Source organism: Choloepus didactylus, chromosome 1 (assembly GCF_015220235.1).
Source record: "Choloepus didactylus isolate mChoDid1 chromosome 1, mChoDid1.pri, whole genome shotgun sequence".
NCBI classification, from domain to species: Eukaryota; Metazoa; Chordata; class Mammalia; order Pilosa; family Megalonychidae; genus Choloepus; species Choloepus didactylus.
This window is the reverse complement of record NC_051307.1, coordinates 206665606-206683368: the sequence shown is the minus strand read 5'-3', so window position 1 is coordinate 206683368 and position 17763 is coordinate 206665606. Positions and strand designations below refer to the sequence as shown.

Below are 17763 nucleotides of genomic sequence, written 5' to 3'. Positions count from 1 at the left end.
TTGATCTACAATTGAAAAGAAACTCTCTCAACTATAAAAATTTCTTACTACTGTGCTTATCCAGTGAAGAACTGAATCTTTATATAAATAAATTTTTTTAGTTTCTAGGGGACTAGAATAGCTGGAATGAAATAACTGACAATGTGGAACTGTAACATATAACATACTTTGAAATTTGCTCTATAGCTACTTGTTAAACTATACTTTGAAAGTTACCAGATTTCTGTATATATGTTATATTTCACAATAAGGAAATAACTGAAATGGTGGAACTGTAACCCATAACATTATTATTAATTTACTCTCTAACTACTTGTTAAATCATACTTTGAAAGTTATCACTTTTCTATATATATATGTTATATTTCACAATAAAAATGTAGGAAAAAAAAAAAAAGAGTTTAATTTTAAGCTCCACAATACACACAAAGAAATTATCAGAGAATATGATCATAGAGATGAAAAGTAGAGTATGGGTTAAGAGAAATGGGGGAAGGGGCAATGGGGAGTTAAGAAATGAGTGTAGGGTTGCTGTTTGAGGTGAAGGAAAATTTCTAGTAATAGATGGTGGTAAGGTGATAGCATTACAACATTCTAAATGTGATTAATCCCACTAATGGAATGCTAGGGAATGGGTGGAATGGGAAGATTTAGGCTGTATATATGTTTCCACAATTGAGAAAAAAAAAAAAAAGTCTAAATAGATGACAATTGAATGCCAAGGATGACCCTGGATGGGATCTGAGGATGGAGAACAGGAGGCTCAAAGGGACACAGTTGAGACATAAGGAAAAGGAAATACAGAATGTAAGCTTTGTATCATTGTTGAATCTCTTGTACTTCTTAGCTGCGCTTAATGGGATTGCATAAAAGAATGTTCTTGTTCATGGAAATTGTATATGTGAATTATAGTGTTTGTTCAAGGATGTGTGCAGCTAGCTCTCATAGGTCCAGAAGACAGAGCAATAGATGATGGATGATAGATAGGGAGGGAGGGAGGAAGGGAGGGAAAGAAATAGCGGTCTCACAACATGTTAAAGTTAGTGAATCAGGGTATGGGGGGAGGGTCAGGGAATGCTGGAGTTCTGTGTATGGGGTGTGTATTGTTTTTGCAACTGTTCCTATAACTTTGAATTTATTTCAAAATAAAACGTAAAAAAAAAAAAAATCCTGCCTACCACATCATATGACCCAGGAGCTATTCTACCCAAGAGTAATAAAAACATATGTCTGCATAAAGCCATCAATAAAAACATTCATAGTAGTTTACTTGAAATGGCCAAAAACTAGGTACAACCCAAATGTTCAACAGTAGGTTAAGTGAATAAACAAATTGTGACATCACACATTGAAATACCACCCAGCAATAAAAAGAACAAACTTTTGATACATGCAAAAGACTATACTCTGTAGCATTTCATTTACATGAAACTCTAAGAATCACTAATCTAATGTATAATAGTAAAAAGTGGATCAGTATTTACCTTAGGTCAGGAATTGGGGGTGGGGACTGGGTGGGTAGAGACACGAGTGAACTTTATGGTATCGTGGAAATACTCTATATCTTGACTAGGCTGGTTACGTGGGTGTATACATACATATCAAAACCCACCAATCTTTTCACTTAAAGGTGCACATTTTATTGTATGTAAATACCTCAATAAAGGTGATTTTTTTAAAAAACTGTGTAACTGTTCCTTTCTCAAGTACTTGAAGCAATCAGATGCCAAACCATACACAATCTCTGGTGGAGGTACAGAAAGCCCACATTCTCTGACCTGTACTGTGACCCAGATCTGAGGCATCTGTCATTTCCAAGTTTTCCCTCTGTTTTTTCCTCCCATGGTCAAGGCTACCAAAGCAGCCAGCTCCTACTAAGGTGTGTGGGCAATAATGTAGCTAAATGTAGTTGACTATAATTGAAGGTAATTCACACTGTCACATTTGCTTGTAACCAAAGGTCATATCTCGAGAGCAAGAGAGGCTGCTCACATGAATCGTAACTGACACCACTCTCTCCTTCAGGGGAATCCAGCCCCAAGGAAGAGGTTTCTTCACTTTGGGTTCAAGTAGCCCCATCTGGATCTCTGGATCTGTCTCTTTTTACTTTTTTTTTTTTTTTTAAGAGAAAATTGACTAACATGGTTAAAAGATAAAAAGGAAGGGACAGTTGTGAAATCTCAAATTAGCCAATTAAACGTGATACCAAAGCTGATTTCAGACTTTGCACCTATTATTAGGTCCAAAAGGATCGAATATTGACACAGTTGTTGGCTTTCTGACTCCCGCATCAGCCTTGCTATTATTTCCCTGCCTTTTCCTCCGGGTCCATTTAAGAAACTGAGAAGAGAAGAAACAAACAGGCTTAGAGGCCCATCTCCCCAGAGCTGGGCTCAGAGAATAATTGGGACAGCTCTGGGGAGAGAAGGCAGACATGTTTGGAAAGCTCAAAATCTTCTTCCTAAATGGCACAGTCCTGAGAGCCATGGCCTCTAGGGGAAATGTCTTACAGCTATGGAAATTGGCAATGCAACCCCACGCCACATGGTCTTATCACCTTTATTTGATTTTTAATGCCTCTCTGGGCTAGGTTTTCTTGTCTTCGGAAGGGGAGAATAAACCTGCCTCAAAAGGATTCTGAAAACATTAAATGAAATCATATTAGTAAAAGTTATTTGAAAATCAGAAGTAGTGTGCGATGCTTTTGTTTTAAATTTTGTATTGCCATGTTTTAAGGTGGGCCACACTTTTTCTGGTTTGTCACAGTGCCCACCAATCTAACAGTAGTATTCCTGTTTGCCTCATTTTTGCTACTCGTCTGGCTCCTGAAGGCATCAGAGTTCACAATTCCTATAAAAAAACTATAAAATGTGAAATGCTATGCATAGAAATTATTTTTCATATTATTGATAGTCAGTTACCTGTATTTCAGTGTGCTGATCAATCAGACAACTTGAATTCTTTTGAGTTTCTTCTTTCTCTGAACAATTCCTATAGAAACTAGGAGCCTACCATTCATTTGAGCACATGATGATTTACTGTGTTCCTGGAAAGACAAGTAGTTCAAAGGGACAGAAAATGATACCCCATCTTTCTCCCAAAAGAACTTTACATAGTACCAGGTACATGTGGATCCCTCCATGGTAACCTCACAGTACTTGGTAACTGCTGATGTCTGGAAGGATCTGCCTATCCGGAGTAGAGGTTCTCACCTTGAGAACTGCTGTGTGGTGTAGTGTATGCAACTTATTTCTAATACTGTGGTATCTAAATCTGTGAACAGTCTACTGAGCTTTTTTAAAATCAGGTGGATTCACGGTTAACTCTTTAATGGTGTCACTCTTGCTTACTATAGTATGGCATGCTTTCTTGCATAGGAGAAAAAGGGTTGTAGTTATAGCATGAACTCTGGGAACTGGGCATAACCAGCCACCTAACTGCAACAGCCCACAGTGAGCAACCATTACAGACATATGGTTACCAGCTGTAACCATCACGAATTATAGCAGTGTTTTACTCTGTAATAGATGTTAGGAAGGTCTATACTCTTACATTTCAGACCATGAAATTGAGGTGCTGCTAAATGTTTCTAGATCTTATTAGATTAGAGGTTCTGCCCCTGGTAGCAAGTACCTGCACCTCCACCCAGGGGCCTCTAGAGACAACTGTCTCTTACCAATATCACGGGGCATGTTGTGTTCATATCATAGACAAGGCTTCATATCTTTGAACGGCACTTTATAGTTAGCAAAGCACTTGCATATCCATCATCTCATCAAACTCTTATGGCAACTCTGTAAAGTAGGCATATTTATCCCCATTTTATAGCCAGGAGCAACAAAACCAAACCAGCTGGTAGATGCCAGTTCAAGAGCTATATCACTGACCCATACTGACATCTCATCTAACTTTTATGATCTCTTCATTAAGAAGCTTTAAAAGACTTTTTAGCTACAGGGAGAAGGAGGGAATGGGGGGAGTGGTGAGGAGGCGTTCAATGACTCTTCCAACAGCTCTCAATTTCTAATCTTTCTCCTCCTTCTCAACAATATTCCCATTTTTTTAATTTAGCACATAGTTCTCAGTCTTTTCCTTGCTCCCAGACTAATGAGTTTAGAATGACTTTACATTGAGCTCCACTCCCCATCTGCTGGCCAGTCATCCAAATGCCTTCTTCTACACTGTTCCTCTATGTGCAGCTTCCATTTCTGCAAAATTCTACACCCATGTAACCATTTTATCTGCACATTCAGACGTGGGAATCCACTGTGCCAATCACCAACCAGGATCCAAAAAAATACTTACTTCCAAATCCTTTTTCAATTACTCCTGCTTTCTAGTCCTCACCCTAGTTAGCAAATTCCATCATCATTTTGTACCATGGCAAGGGAATCAGCCAGTCTGCAAAAACTGACTTCAATAAGAAATAGAACTAGAATCTCTGCCCTAGGCTTTAGGTGTCTTTAGATGTCAAGAATTTCTCTCAGACAAACCTGCCTCTGTAGCTTCTCCCACATGACCTAATGAAGATGTATTTACACGTAGATATCTTTTTCAGACTACCCCAGTCAGAGGTTCCCAAACATTGGTCTACAAGCCATCTGCCTGGAAAACTTTTTATAAAAAAAGAATTGCTTCCTGGGTCCATACTTTCCTATGCACATCATAATTTGGATTCAGCTAGTTTGGAAAGCAACCAAGGAACAGGTACTTTTAAGTTCCCCAGGGGTTTTATTGCACGGCTAAGCTGGGCATCATTGCTCTGAGGAGCTCAGTCATGTTGATGGGCTCTTCCCAAATTGCCAATTTTATTGTTGCTCCATGAACTGGGATCATCAGCTACTATTTAGGATAGAACATTCCATTTCTTCACCTTTAGTCACTAAGAATATTGAATGGTATTTTACAATTTACAAAGCATTCTCAGTTTAGAGAATAAAATGATATAATAATATAATATCATCTATCACATATACTATGTTCCAGGAACTATCCCTAAGGGCTCTGTATGTAAAAAGTCATTTACTCATCAAAAGAACCTCATGGGGTACATTATTATCTCCCATATTCCAGATGAGGAATCCAAGGCATAGAGATATTAAGAAACTTGCCCAAGGTCTTATAGTTAGTATCAGGGCTGGGATTCAAAGCCCAAAAGTTTTGCCTTCAGAAACCTTGCTTTTGACCACTCTGTTCTGCCTCTCATGACAAGCATGAATATTATTCCCACTTTAAAGAGTTTAGGTGACTGTCTCAAATTCATCAAAACATGTGGAACAGTTCCTCAAGAAAGAAATGCATCTGTTCCATGTGTCAGCTCAGGACTCTCAGAAAACTCCAGATGCAAAACCACAATCAAGAGCACAGTTTCATTATGTTTAAGTCTGTGCTTTGCAACCAGCCCTCCCAGCATCATGGCTCTAGAGAGCCTCCCTGTGCCACATGCTCAACAGGGGACATAACAAGACTCAACTGCATCTCACTTTCCAAGAGGGACTCCTTGGTTAGCCAGAGAGAAAGAACTTGTCAAAATTGCACCAGTTACATGATCAGATGAGTGTTCTAGAAATGGAAGGAAATATAAAACCATCAAGTTAGGAAACAGCAAAAAGATTCCATCCTATGCGCCAACTCTAATAAACTGGTAAAGGCTGCCTGAAATAGTGTTAAGGTTTGTGACTTAGCAAAGAAAAAGAAAGGAAAAAAGGAAGAAAGAAGGGAAGATGGGTGAGAAAAGAAAAGGAGAAGAGGGGAGGTGGAGGGCAACAAGGAGTAGGGAAGGAAGTGTTTCTAATGTACTACAGAGTTAGACAGTGAATAACTCAATATGATAGAATTTCCAATAAAAGAAAGAATCAACAGGCTCTAAGTAAAAGCCTGAGGTGAGGGAGGAGGTGCTATCTGATGCATAAAGAACACATATGTGTATTATATAAGGATCATCACTTTGACCATTCAGACCAAAATTCTTCAGAGAATTTGGGGTTTGGTACTCTGTATCAGACAGCAGTGGTATTTTTATACTATAATTTATAGTTATTTTGTTGCTTCTACTGTTATCATCACATGAACATTCCCTAGTAACAACCATGTCTTTTTCTCTTTGCATCCTCCCATGCAATAATTTTGTATTAATTAGTGAATGAATGATAAATCCCATATGTAAATAGGTACGAAATGTTACAAAAGGCAAACCTTCCATTTTAAGGAGAGATTCAAGAAAGAAATACACTCAACATTTATTTAATATATATTAATTGAAAGGTGGCATAGTTTAGTGTTAGAAACACTGACAACAAAATCATAAACAGCAAAGATTCAAATCCCTGTTCTGCCATTTACTAGCTGTGTGTCCTTGGGTACAGTACTCTCAGTATCTTAGTTTCCCTGTCTATTCCGATCTCATGGGTTGTTGTAAAAATTTATTAAGAGATGTTACATATAAAATGCTTAAAACAGAAGCATTTCTGAGAAGGAGGGAAATAAAGTTTAGAGCATAGATAAATGAAATAGAAAATAAAAAAACAGCAGAGACAATCAACAAAACCAAAAGTTTGTTCATTCAAAAGATTAATAAAATCAACAAACCTTTAGCTAGACTGACAAAGAAAAAAAGAGAGGACATAAATACCTAAAATCAGAAATGAAAGGAGACATTACTATCAACCCTACAGAAAGAAAAAAAGTATTATAAGAGGATACTATGAACAACTGTATGCAAACAAACTAAATAACCTAGATGACATGGACAAATACCTAGAAACAAACAAACTACCTATACTAACTCAGGAAGAAACAGAAGACCTCAACAGACCAATCAGAGGTAAAGAAACTGAATCAGTCATTAAAAACCTCCCCAAAAAGGCAGGCCCAGGATCAGATGGTGTGCTGGTTTGGATGTATTATGGCCCCAAAACACCATTATCTTTGATGCAGTCTTGTGGATTAGACTGGAATTCTTTGACTGAGTGCTTCCATGCAGATGTGACTCAATCAACTGTGAGTGAATGGTTTGATTGGATAATTTCCATGGAGGTGTTACCCCACCCATTCCAGGCGGGTGTTAATTGGATCACTGGAGTCATATAAAGGAGTTCACAGACAAAAGGACCTCGGGGCAACTGAGAGTGACATTTTGAAGAGGAGCTGCAGTTAAAGGAGGACAAAACGTCCCAAGAGCAACATTTTGGAGAATGCCATTTTGAAACGCAACCTGGGAGCAAGCAGACGCCAGCCACATGACTTCCAAGCAAACAGAGGTTTTCCGGACACCAGTAGTCATCCTTCAGTGAAGGATCAGCAAACCGAAACAGATGGCTTCATTGGTGAATTATATCAATACCACTCAAACTCTTCCAAAAAAATTGAAGAGGCGGAAACACTCTGTAGCTCATTCTATGAAGCCAATGGCACCTTAACACCAAAACCAGAAAAAGATATCACAAGAATATTACAAATCAATATCCTTTATGAAAATAGATGCAAAACCCCTCAACAAAATACTAGCAAATAAAATCCAACAGCATTTTGAAAGAATGATACACCATGATCAAGTGGAATTTAACCCAGGTATACAAGGATGATTCAAAATTTTAAAAACCTATTAATTAATATACCACATTAATAGAATGAAGGAAAAACCCATGTGATCATCTCAATTGACACAGAAAAGGCAATTGACAACATCCAGCACCTCTTCTTGATAAAAAGACTTAAAAAAACAGAAATAAAGGAAACATCCTCAACATGATGAAGGGCATATATGAAAAACCCACAGCTAACATCATACTCAATGGTGAAACACTGAAAGCTTTCTCCCTAAGAGCAGGAACAAGATAAGGATGCCTATCACCAATACTATTATTCATATTGTAGTGGACATTCTAGACAGAGCAATTAGGCAAGAAGAAGAAATAAAAGGCATCCAAATTGGAAAGGAAGAAAAACTTTAGGGAAGTAAAACTTTCCCTAATTGTGGATGACATGATTAAAACCCAAAAATCAGTAGTGTTCTATACACTAGTAACAATCTGAACAGGAAATCAAGAAAAAATTCCATTTACAATAATAACTGAAAGAATCAAATACCTAGGAATAAATTTAACCAACAATATAAAGGACTTGTAAACAAAAAACTAAAAAACATTGAACGAAATCAAAGACCTAAATAAATGAAAGGACATTCAATGTTCATTGATTAAAAGACTAAATATTGATAAGACATCAATTCTACCCAAAACAATTTACAGATTCAATCCAACATCAATCAAAATTCCAACAGTCTTCCTTACAGAAACGGAAAGGTCAATCATCAAATTTATAAAGAAGAATAAGAGGCCACAAAGAGTTAAAACCATATTGAAAAAGAAGAAAAAAGTTAGAGGACTCAAACTTCCTGATTTTAGAACTCATTACAAAGCTACAGTGGTTAAAACTATGTGGTACCAGCACAAGGACAGACATACGGACCAATGGAACTAACTTAAGAGTTCAGAAATAAACCCTCACATCTATGGCCAATTTATTTGTTTATTTTTTATTAGAGAAGTTGTAGGTTTACAGAAAACTCATGCAGAATATACAGTCCCATATACACCCCCCCCCATACACACACGCATCTTTCCCTATTTTTAACACCTTGAATTAGTATGGGTACTTTGTTACAACTGATGAAAAAATATTAATTTAATTATACCATTAACTATAGTCCACAGTTTACATAAGGGTCCACTATTTGTGTTGTACAGTCCTATAGTTTCTGAAAATTTTTATTCTAGTAACACAAATACAACCTAAAATTTCCCCCCTTTGACCATATTCAAATATATAATTCAGTGGTGTTAATTACATTCACAATGTTGTGCTACCATCACCACCTTTTGACAAGTGTGCCAAGTCCACTCAACGGGGAAAGAATAGTCTCCTCAACAAATGTGCAGGGAAAACTGGATGTCCATATGCCAAAGAAGAAAGGTGGTTTCCTACCTCACACCATATATAATAACTATGGATCAAAGTTATAAATATAAGATGGATCAAAGATCTAAATATAAGAACCAAAACTATAAATCTCATAGAAGAAAACATAGGGAAGCATCTTCAAGACCTTGTGTTAGGCAATGGTTTCTTAGAATTTACACCAAAATCATAAGCAACAAGAGAAAAAAACAGATAAAAGGGACATCACCAAAATTTAAAACATTTGTGCATGAAAGGACTTTTTCATAAAAGTAAAAAGACCTATAGAATGGAAGAAAATATTTGGAAACCACATATCTGATAAGGGTTTAACATCCAGAACATAAAAAGAACTCTTAAAACTCAACAACAAAAAGACAAACAACCCAATTTTTAAAATGGGGAAAAGACTTGAATAGATATTTTTCCAAAGAAGATATGCAAATGGCCAATACAGACATGAAAAGATGCTCAATATCATTAGCCATGAAGGAATTGTAAATCAAAACCATGAAATACCATTTCTCACCTACTAGAACAGCTAAGTATTAAAGAAATGGAAAATAGCAAGTGTTGAAGATACGGAGAAATGGGAACACTAGTTGATTGTGGTAGGAATGCAAAATGGTGCTGCCACTGTGGAAAACAGTTCAATGGTTCCTCAGAAAGCTAATTATAGAATTATCATATGACCCAGCAACCCCACTTCTAGGTATATACCCCAAATAATTGAAAGCAAGGACTTGAACAGATATTTGCACACTGATTTTCACAGTGGCACTATCCACAACTGCCAAAAGATGAAAACAATCAAAGAGTCCATCAACTGAAGAACAGTGGTGTATACACACAATGGAATATTATTCAACCATAAAAAAATGAAGTTCCGACACATGCTACAACATGGATGAATGCTGTAGACCTCATGTTGAGTGAAATAATTCAGACACAAAAGGACAAATATTGAATGATCTCACTTACATGAAATAATTAGAACATGCAAATTCATAGAGTCCAAAACTAGAATACAGGTTACTGGGGGCCAGTGTGGGGCTAGAGAATGGGGTATTAATGCTTAATTGGTACAAAGTTTCTATTTGGGGTGATGGAAAAGTTTTGGTAATGGATAGTTGTGATGGTAGCACAAGAGTGTGAATGTGGTTAACACCACTGAACTGTAAATTTAACGTGGTTAAAAGGGGGAAATTTTAGGTTAGATATGTCACCAGAATAAAAAATTTTAAAAACCATAGAATTGTACAACATAAACAGTGAACCCTAATGTAAACTTTTGACATAGTTAACAGCATAAATATAATCATATTGTTTCATCAATTGTAACGAAGTTCCCACATCAATGCAAACTGTTAATAATAAAGACAACTGTGTGTGTATGTGAGTTGTGTGTGTGTGTGTGTGGGGGGTGTATATAGGAACTCTGTATTTCCTGCATAATATTTCTGTATACATACAACTTCTCTTAAAAAAAAAAACAAAAAACAAAAAACAGAAACTGGCACATAGTAAGAGTTCCAATAATGTTGGTGATGCAGCTATTGATAATATTTTTTATCACACTTCTACCAGGTGCCAAGCCTTCTGCTGTGAACCATACACACAAAACAGTGAACAGGAGAGAGATGGTGTCCACCCACACAGCGCTTACGGTTAACTAGGGGATCCCAAAAAATGAACAAGCAACTGTAACAACATATGATGGAAAAAGCCCCATGGTACCAGAGCCCCTCAAAAGAGCACCCAATCTAGACCTGTCAGGAAAGCAAATGAAGAACAAAAGGCCAGTTACTGGGGAAAGTGTGTTCCAGGAGGAGGGAAATGGGACTTTGGGCTGAACCACAAAGAACAACTGGCTACAAACAGGTAAAAGAGAAGATGATTCTTACATTTTTGAGTGCTATACATTCCTTGAGACTGAAAACAAAAACTCCTTTCCTCAGAAGAGAGGTACAGACACAGAATGCTGCCCCCAGAAGCCCTGAAGCCTAGCAGTGAGCACAGAGTAAGAAACATACTCTGGAAACTGGAGTCTTAAAACTCAACTCAAGCCCTCCTGCCCTACAGCCCTTAGTGCCAGCCCAAATACTGAACTTCAACAGACAGCAATTATTTAAGCGCTTCCGGGACTCTCGCTTAGGAAAAAGAGAAACAATCAGCAAATGTTTCTTCCCTATCAACCAACGGGGAAGCTGAAAGAAGAAAGAAATAAAAGTTCTTTTTTCCCAATGAGACAGGAAAGTTCCTTGAAGCTCAGAGTTCCTTAAAGGGTAAGATAAGAAGTAACTTTATGATGTAAGCTGGCCAAATGAAGAGCTGAAACTTGTGTTGGGTGCTTGGGGGTACTGCCAGTTTTGCCAAGGACAGGGGCTCTGACCAAGGGCATACCCAGGCCCCTTAGTTTGAGTTCACCAAGCTGGCTCTGATGTCTGTCTATACATTAGTATCTGCAGAATTTCTCAAGACTGAGAAATCAATTTCTTCCATGCCTGGGTGATTCCAAAAACAAAATAGATTGCTTCATCTAGCTGTAAATACGCATGAGAAATTTCAGCCTGATTAGTTTGTCTAAACATATAAATGTCTGAAGGCAAGCTTTCAGAATTAGGACAGAAATCTCAACCCTAAGATGGCGAGCAGGCCTCCTTGTGCCTGAGGTGACTGCTAGCGAAGTCAAGGGTAGAGTGGAGAGGAGACTGTTTAAGATTTCATGTTCTTCCAGTGAATAAGGAGAGATTCAGGTACAAATTAATAATAAGAACCTCCATACAGAGAGTTCATAAATAGTCCAGTGTTTTACTTCTATTATTTAGTTCAATTAATGCTCAGATTTAGTTTTAGGATATGATAATGTCCATTTCATGAAAGAGGAAACTGAGGCTATTTTGCCCAGGGTCTCAACACTGGTTATGGTGGAGCTAGGTTTCAAACCCAGGTGTAGTTGACTTGAAAATCTGGGCTCTTGACCATTCAATTATTTTAATATCAAAATTTGTAGTTTTTAATCTCTTTTTAAAATCAACAAAGCAAATACTTTGTGACTAATATCAAAGACTATAAAATTCTTTAAATTCTTTGCTGCAGCAAGTTCATACCTAAGAATGTACTCCAAGTAAATAATTATGGGTGTGCAAGATGATTTTTCTACCAAGATATTCAATGCAACATGGTTTATAGGGAAATGCTGAAAGTCATCTAAATCTCTAACAACAGAACATGGATTAAATGGAACAGCCATATTAACAAAATACCATGCAGTCAGTAAAAACAGGTACAGATCAGGCAACATTCCTAAAGACATTCACAATACATTGTTTGGTTTCAAAAAAGCATGTTTTAAATGATCTCATTTCGATAAAAGATATTTTACTGTATTTTGTTTATCCATGTTTTCTATATGTTCTGAAGTCAACATGTATTACCTTAAAATACTTTTAAACTACTGTGAAAATAATAATGCAGGTGGAGTCACCTCCATTATATATATAAATAAGTGAAAGATTCCCTTTCTTGGAAAACTACTTAAAGTTCAATTTACACACTGTTTTATCAAAAATGTACCTGTGGTATAAAAAAAAAAAAGATACATCAATAGCATTAAAATTTGACCACCCAAAACTTATTTACTGCCTTGATGGGCTAATCTGCTAGTGCCCTCAAGAACATTTAATGGGGCAGTGGCGGAGGGGCAACACGAGGGCAGCTGCTAACCCGGATTGAGCACCCAATGACTGCAGTTCAACACTTGGGTGGTTTAGCAAACCACATCTGCCTCAGGTTTCCAGCCTGCAGGCTAGTTTTAGAAAAAGCATTTTCACTACATAAAGCACATTCTATAAAGGACAAGGAAAATCCTTTTCAGTTGGTGAGAAATACTAATATTAATGCCTTATCTAAATACCAAAAAGCACAAAGAACAAGATGGAAGAATTGGCATAGTTGGAGGCTGTCAAGAGTACATTGGAGCCCCATATTTTGCAGCAATCTCGCCTCTCAAAGTGGGTGCAGATTTATCCCACATGTTCTGTACCAAGGAGGCTGCACCTGTGATAAAGTCACACAGCCCGGAGCAGATTGTTCAGCCAGTACTGGAATTTTAGGAAAACCAAAGGCCAAGGGTATCCCTGTTGTCATTGAAGTGGACAGATTGTGGCTGATTGCTCAGCAGCCTTTCCTCATTCAAGGGTAGCGGAAGGCTATTCTTACTTCTAACTATATGGAGTCCAACAGACTCTATGAAGCTGTGCTTAGGGATCCTGTGGACAGCAATGATGATCACCGATCTGTCTTGTGACTCAGCCAAGCCCTAGGGAATCTGACAGTTGTTCAGAAAGGACAGAGAGATGTGAATTCAGATGATGAAAAGGTGCTCATGTATAGTCAGGAAGGAAGCAAGCAGTCACAGGTGTGGCGGGCAAGATCTGTCAGGCTCCCTCAGCGTCCTGGTACACTGGGCACCACTTGCTCGATCTGAGAAAACAAATGGTTTAAATCTTCTCCTCTTGTGGCAGGGTTTGGCGCCTGCTCTCTCACGAGGCACTGCGACAGCCACGCCTTTCAGAAGCAGTGGCATGCCATGACCACCATCAACCTGATCACTGAAGTTGAAAACTGAGCCAAGTGCAAACAGGAAGTAAACGGGCACCATTGATAGAGGGAAATTATGTTTAAAATGGGAGAAATAGGTATTTGTATATGTGAGGAATCATTTGAATACTCTGGGAGCACAGATTGCTTAGTAGATTTTTTAATTCTAGGATAAACTAGTCAAGGTAGAGGCTTTTAAAGGATTTTTGAATATAAGAATTTTGGGGCTAAAATAATATATAGTTGGAGATGTTACAAGAAAACTACAAGTATTCCTGAACTTTTGTTAGTTTCTCACCAATAACTGAAAAAAAAAAATGAAGAGAAATCATGAGAATGAAAAATTCTTTCACCAGCTCAACTGAATTTCTTGACTTGCCTAAGATAACCTGAGTTATTTTCAGTCTTTCTCTACTTATTTCTTCTCATTCTCTTCACCGATACTCAATTGTTCTTTTATTTATAAAAGTAGTACTCTTCTTGGACATACCTCTCAAAGAGAACAGTTGTTTTCAAATATCTATATGAATAATGAATTTTTGTGTGCTCAGTTTTTTTTAATAGACATCCACCAAGGGATCTGACATTCATTCTTCAGCTCATTTTGGTTTTTAAAAGGTGATTAGGTTGAATATGTCTAGGCAGAAATACTAAGCATTGGTTGTTTTGGTTAACTTATTAAAGTACCTCAGAATAAAGTAGTAAATTTGACCTTGGAAATGATTTTAGAGGCAATACAGGACATCAGATAAGGGAACTTAATCTGACAATTAAAATGGATGGGTGAGAAAAGGCTGTCTTAAATGCTGTCTGAAATGCTTCTCAGGTCTTATACTCTTCGTTTTCCGTTTCTGCATGCAAGTAAGTACATGAATGCCCAACAAGCTTCAGCAAAATGAACATAACTTGGAAGAACAGCAGTGGGACGGCTGCAGTACCATTGTTTCTCAAATGTGGTCAGGTTAGCGTATTATCTTGGGAAAAAAGCAGAGTAAGTTCAACTTGGCCATGCTGTTCTTGCTCATTTGGAAGACTTCAAACTTACTCTATCTGGCCTGGTGTCGGTTCTAAGGATACTCAGAAGGACATACTAAATGGCATCACACCATCTTATGAAACAGGACAGCAGTGTCTATCTGGTGTGAAAGTGAGTCTGTCCTTAGCAATATTTATAATCCATAAAAGAAATTGATTTCTGAAATTTTAGTAAATGGGGATATTTTATTGTATTGTTAACCTCACTTACCTCAGTTATTTTGTATGGATAATTTTCTTAGAATGGCATCTGCTTTTTAAAATGGTCTGACATTTACTTATTATCTAGAACTATTTTTCAATGGGATTTGGTATGTAATGCATGCCCTTGAGTGTACTTTTTTATACTTTTAGTAACGCCTTTCTACAACAAATGCAAAACCTGTACAGTTCCCTTAAAAATCTTTTTGCCCTTGATGATTAATGTTTTGGATGAGTCAAACTCCCTCACCACAAACTGAGTTTTTACTTTCTTTAAAACTAGTAATCAACTTTTAGGATTAAAAAAAATTGCTACTTTTATTTCACATTTAACTTTAGGAGCTTTACTAGCTACATGTCAACTTCTCTGGAAAAATTGGCAATGGGTATTTTTTCCTTTGGGGAATTAATATCTGAACCCTGGTAACAATTTTTTTTTTTAAAAAAAAAGAGCTGATTTATTTAAAAGGAGAGTTTTGTATTTTTTTTCTAAATTAGTCAGAAACCACCTTGCAACTCTTCTAAGTGAGGACATTGTCAGAAACTAGGGAGGATAAAGTACATAAGGATGGTTTATACATGAAATTTATGATTTTCACAATTCCTTTCCAGCCAGCTAGTCCCAAGGGTTGACTACATAAAGCCTCTGAAATAAGCCTTATTTTGGGCTTCACTTAGGGATAGTAGCAAAAAGAAAAAAAAAAACAAAACACACACACAAAAAGGAAATGCAGTCTCAAATTTAGTATAAAAGGACAACAAGGCTTTTCCACAAACCCCCTTCAATAAAATGTAATCCAAAAACCACCCTGAAATCTACTGCTTGAATCTATGAGGGAACCAAACGTTAACCCTTATTAATTGCTTACTAATTATTACTAATGTTTAATACCGAAATTTTACTTCCATTTTTCTTACTGTCAGCAACTTTCATTTTCCAATCAGAAGTTGGTGAGAGAGGAGCTCTAAGGAGCACATTTTAGAGTTTTCCCCCTAAAGAATCTCACAGTTCTCTAGGAAAAAAGGATTCCTACATGAGCATAAATGATAAATATCAAACTGCCAGATATTTATCAATTACAAAAAAGGCAAGGCTGAAAGAAAATAATAGTAATTGTTGATTAACGAACACCATTCCCCCCTCCCCTCCGAGTTAGAGCCTCGCGTTAAGGCCTCCAACGCATTGAAAGCAAATTGTGAGTTCTGACCTGAGCCACTGGTGCCACATCCACTGTGTCAGAGGGAACAGAAACAGCGGCCCATGTGCATTCTGCATAAGCCTGCCAGAATTCATGAAAATCACCTGGGCAAATTGCATTCCTTGGCTTGTTAGCAGTATAAGAGCTGGCCCTAGATTTCTAGTATTTTTTATTGAAGAGATGGGAAACGAGTTAAAAATATGAAACTCAGAACAACAGCAATATTTCCAGAAATAGCTGGCAGTAAGGGCTCTTCTCCCTCAGTCAAGTACGGGAATCCAAACAGGCAGAGCAGAGCAGAGCCACAATATATTTGAGGATTTTGGATTCCAACAGATCTGGGTTTATTTCCAGCTCCACCACTGATGCTGTAATTTTGGGCAAATAAATGTTTAGCCCTCTGAGCTTCTATTCTCTCATCTATAACATGGGTGAACTGCTCTCCCTAACCTGCTACTGTTTTTCTCTTTTTTTCCACAAGACTTATCAACTTTCAACATAATTTATAATTTATTTAGCTATTCTGTTTATGGTTTATCATCTGTCTCCCCTATAGAAAGTAAACTTCAAAAGGGCAGAGAGACTTGTCAGTCTTATTCACTACTGTATCCCCAACCCCCAGAACAGTATCTGCCACAGAATGAGCACTCAAATACTTGTCGAATGAATGAGGGGAAAAAACCTCTAAAATGGGGGCGAAATATTTTATCTGTCTGAAAGCTAAGAACTGGGCCACATGATCTGTGTGAGTTCCTCTCAGTTCTAAGGTCCATGAAATGAGATAACAGACCTGGAATTTCCTTGAAAAGTTGAAAAGGAAAGAGAAGAAAGAAATGTACAATTACTGAATACCTATGTGTGTCCGGTGTTTTCCTATATCATTTAATTTTCACAACCATCTGAGAGACACTTTAGAATTCTCATTCTGCTTACCACAAGTGAGTTTTTCCCAAAGTGACTGGTAAGAAAATGACAAAAAGAAGGGCACTGCTTAGGACCCCTGCTCCCAGCAGAATCTCTCCTTATGCTGGAGTTCTCTCTCCTCAAACTCCTGGGCACACATGAGTGCACACACACACACACACACACACACCTGTACACACATGGCAGAGGTCACTACTTCAGAATGAGAAAACAGGGGTGCTCAAAGAATAGAGGACCAAGCTGAAAGTCACACAGTGAGCCTGTGGCATGGCTGGGCCTGGAGTCCAGGTTCCCCATCCCAGATACCCTTCTCTACTGTCTGCCAGAAAAGAGTGTTTCTGTAGTGCACATGCCACAAGGCTCTTGGCACCCATGGAACTTGACCTCATTCTCCACATCTTTTTTTAATCTAAAGAAACAAGTGGTCAAAAGGCCTTCTTTCTTTAATGATAACAAAATTCTGTAACTGAAAAGAAACCCCAGGAGATCAAGGTTTACATTCCTGCCAGCCTGGGTTGTTGACAACAAACAGCCTGGGTTGTTTAACAACACATTTTACCAAACACATCTCAGCATTGCTTCCTGCCCATCCAGTCTGCACGAACCACCCTCTGAGCACATAACACAAAATGCCTTTAGAGTTAAATGATCACATGTCTTGCCTCCACAATTAGACTGTAAATTCCTTGAAGGCAGAAACCATGAAAACACTTTGGGGAAAAAAAAAAAAACAAAACAAAAAACAATTCTGGTGAATTCTTACCCTGAATCTCCCTTGCTACAATTTCAACTCCATTCTAAACAAACCGAATCAGGGCAGGCAAGTGTCACTAGAAGCCAGAGT

The 17763-nt window shown here is 37.6% G+C and overlaps 1 protein-coding gene and 1 pseudogene across 3 annotated transcripts in view; one reads left to right on the top strand and one right to left on the bottom strand.

Moving 5' to 3' along the window:
- The window catches only part of CACNA1D (calcium voltage-gated channel subunit alpha1 D), a 459890-nt gene that overhangs the window by 231118 nt on the left and 211009 nt on the right, over positions 1–17763 (bottom strand). The gene's annotated exons all lie outside the window — the stretch shown is intronic.
- Positions 12701–13693, top strand: LOC119510220 (annotated as a pseudogene).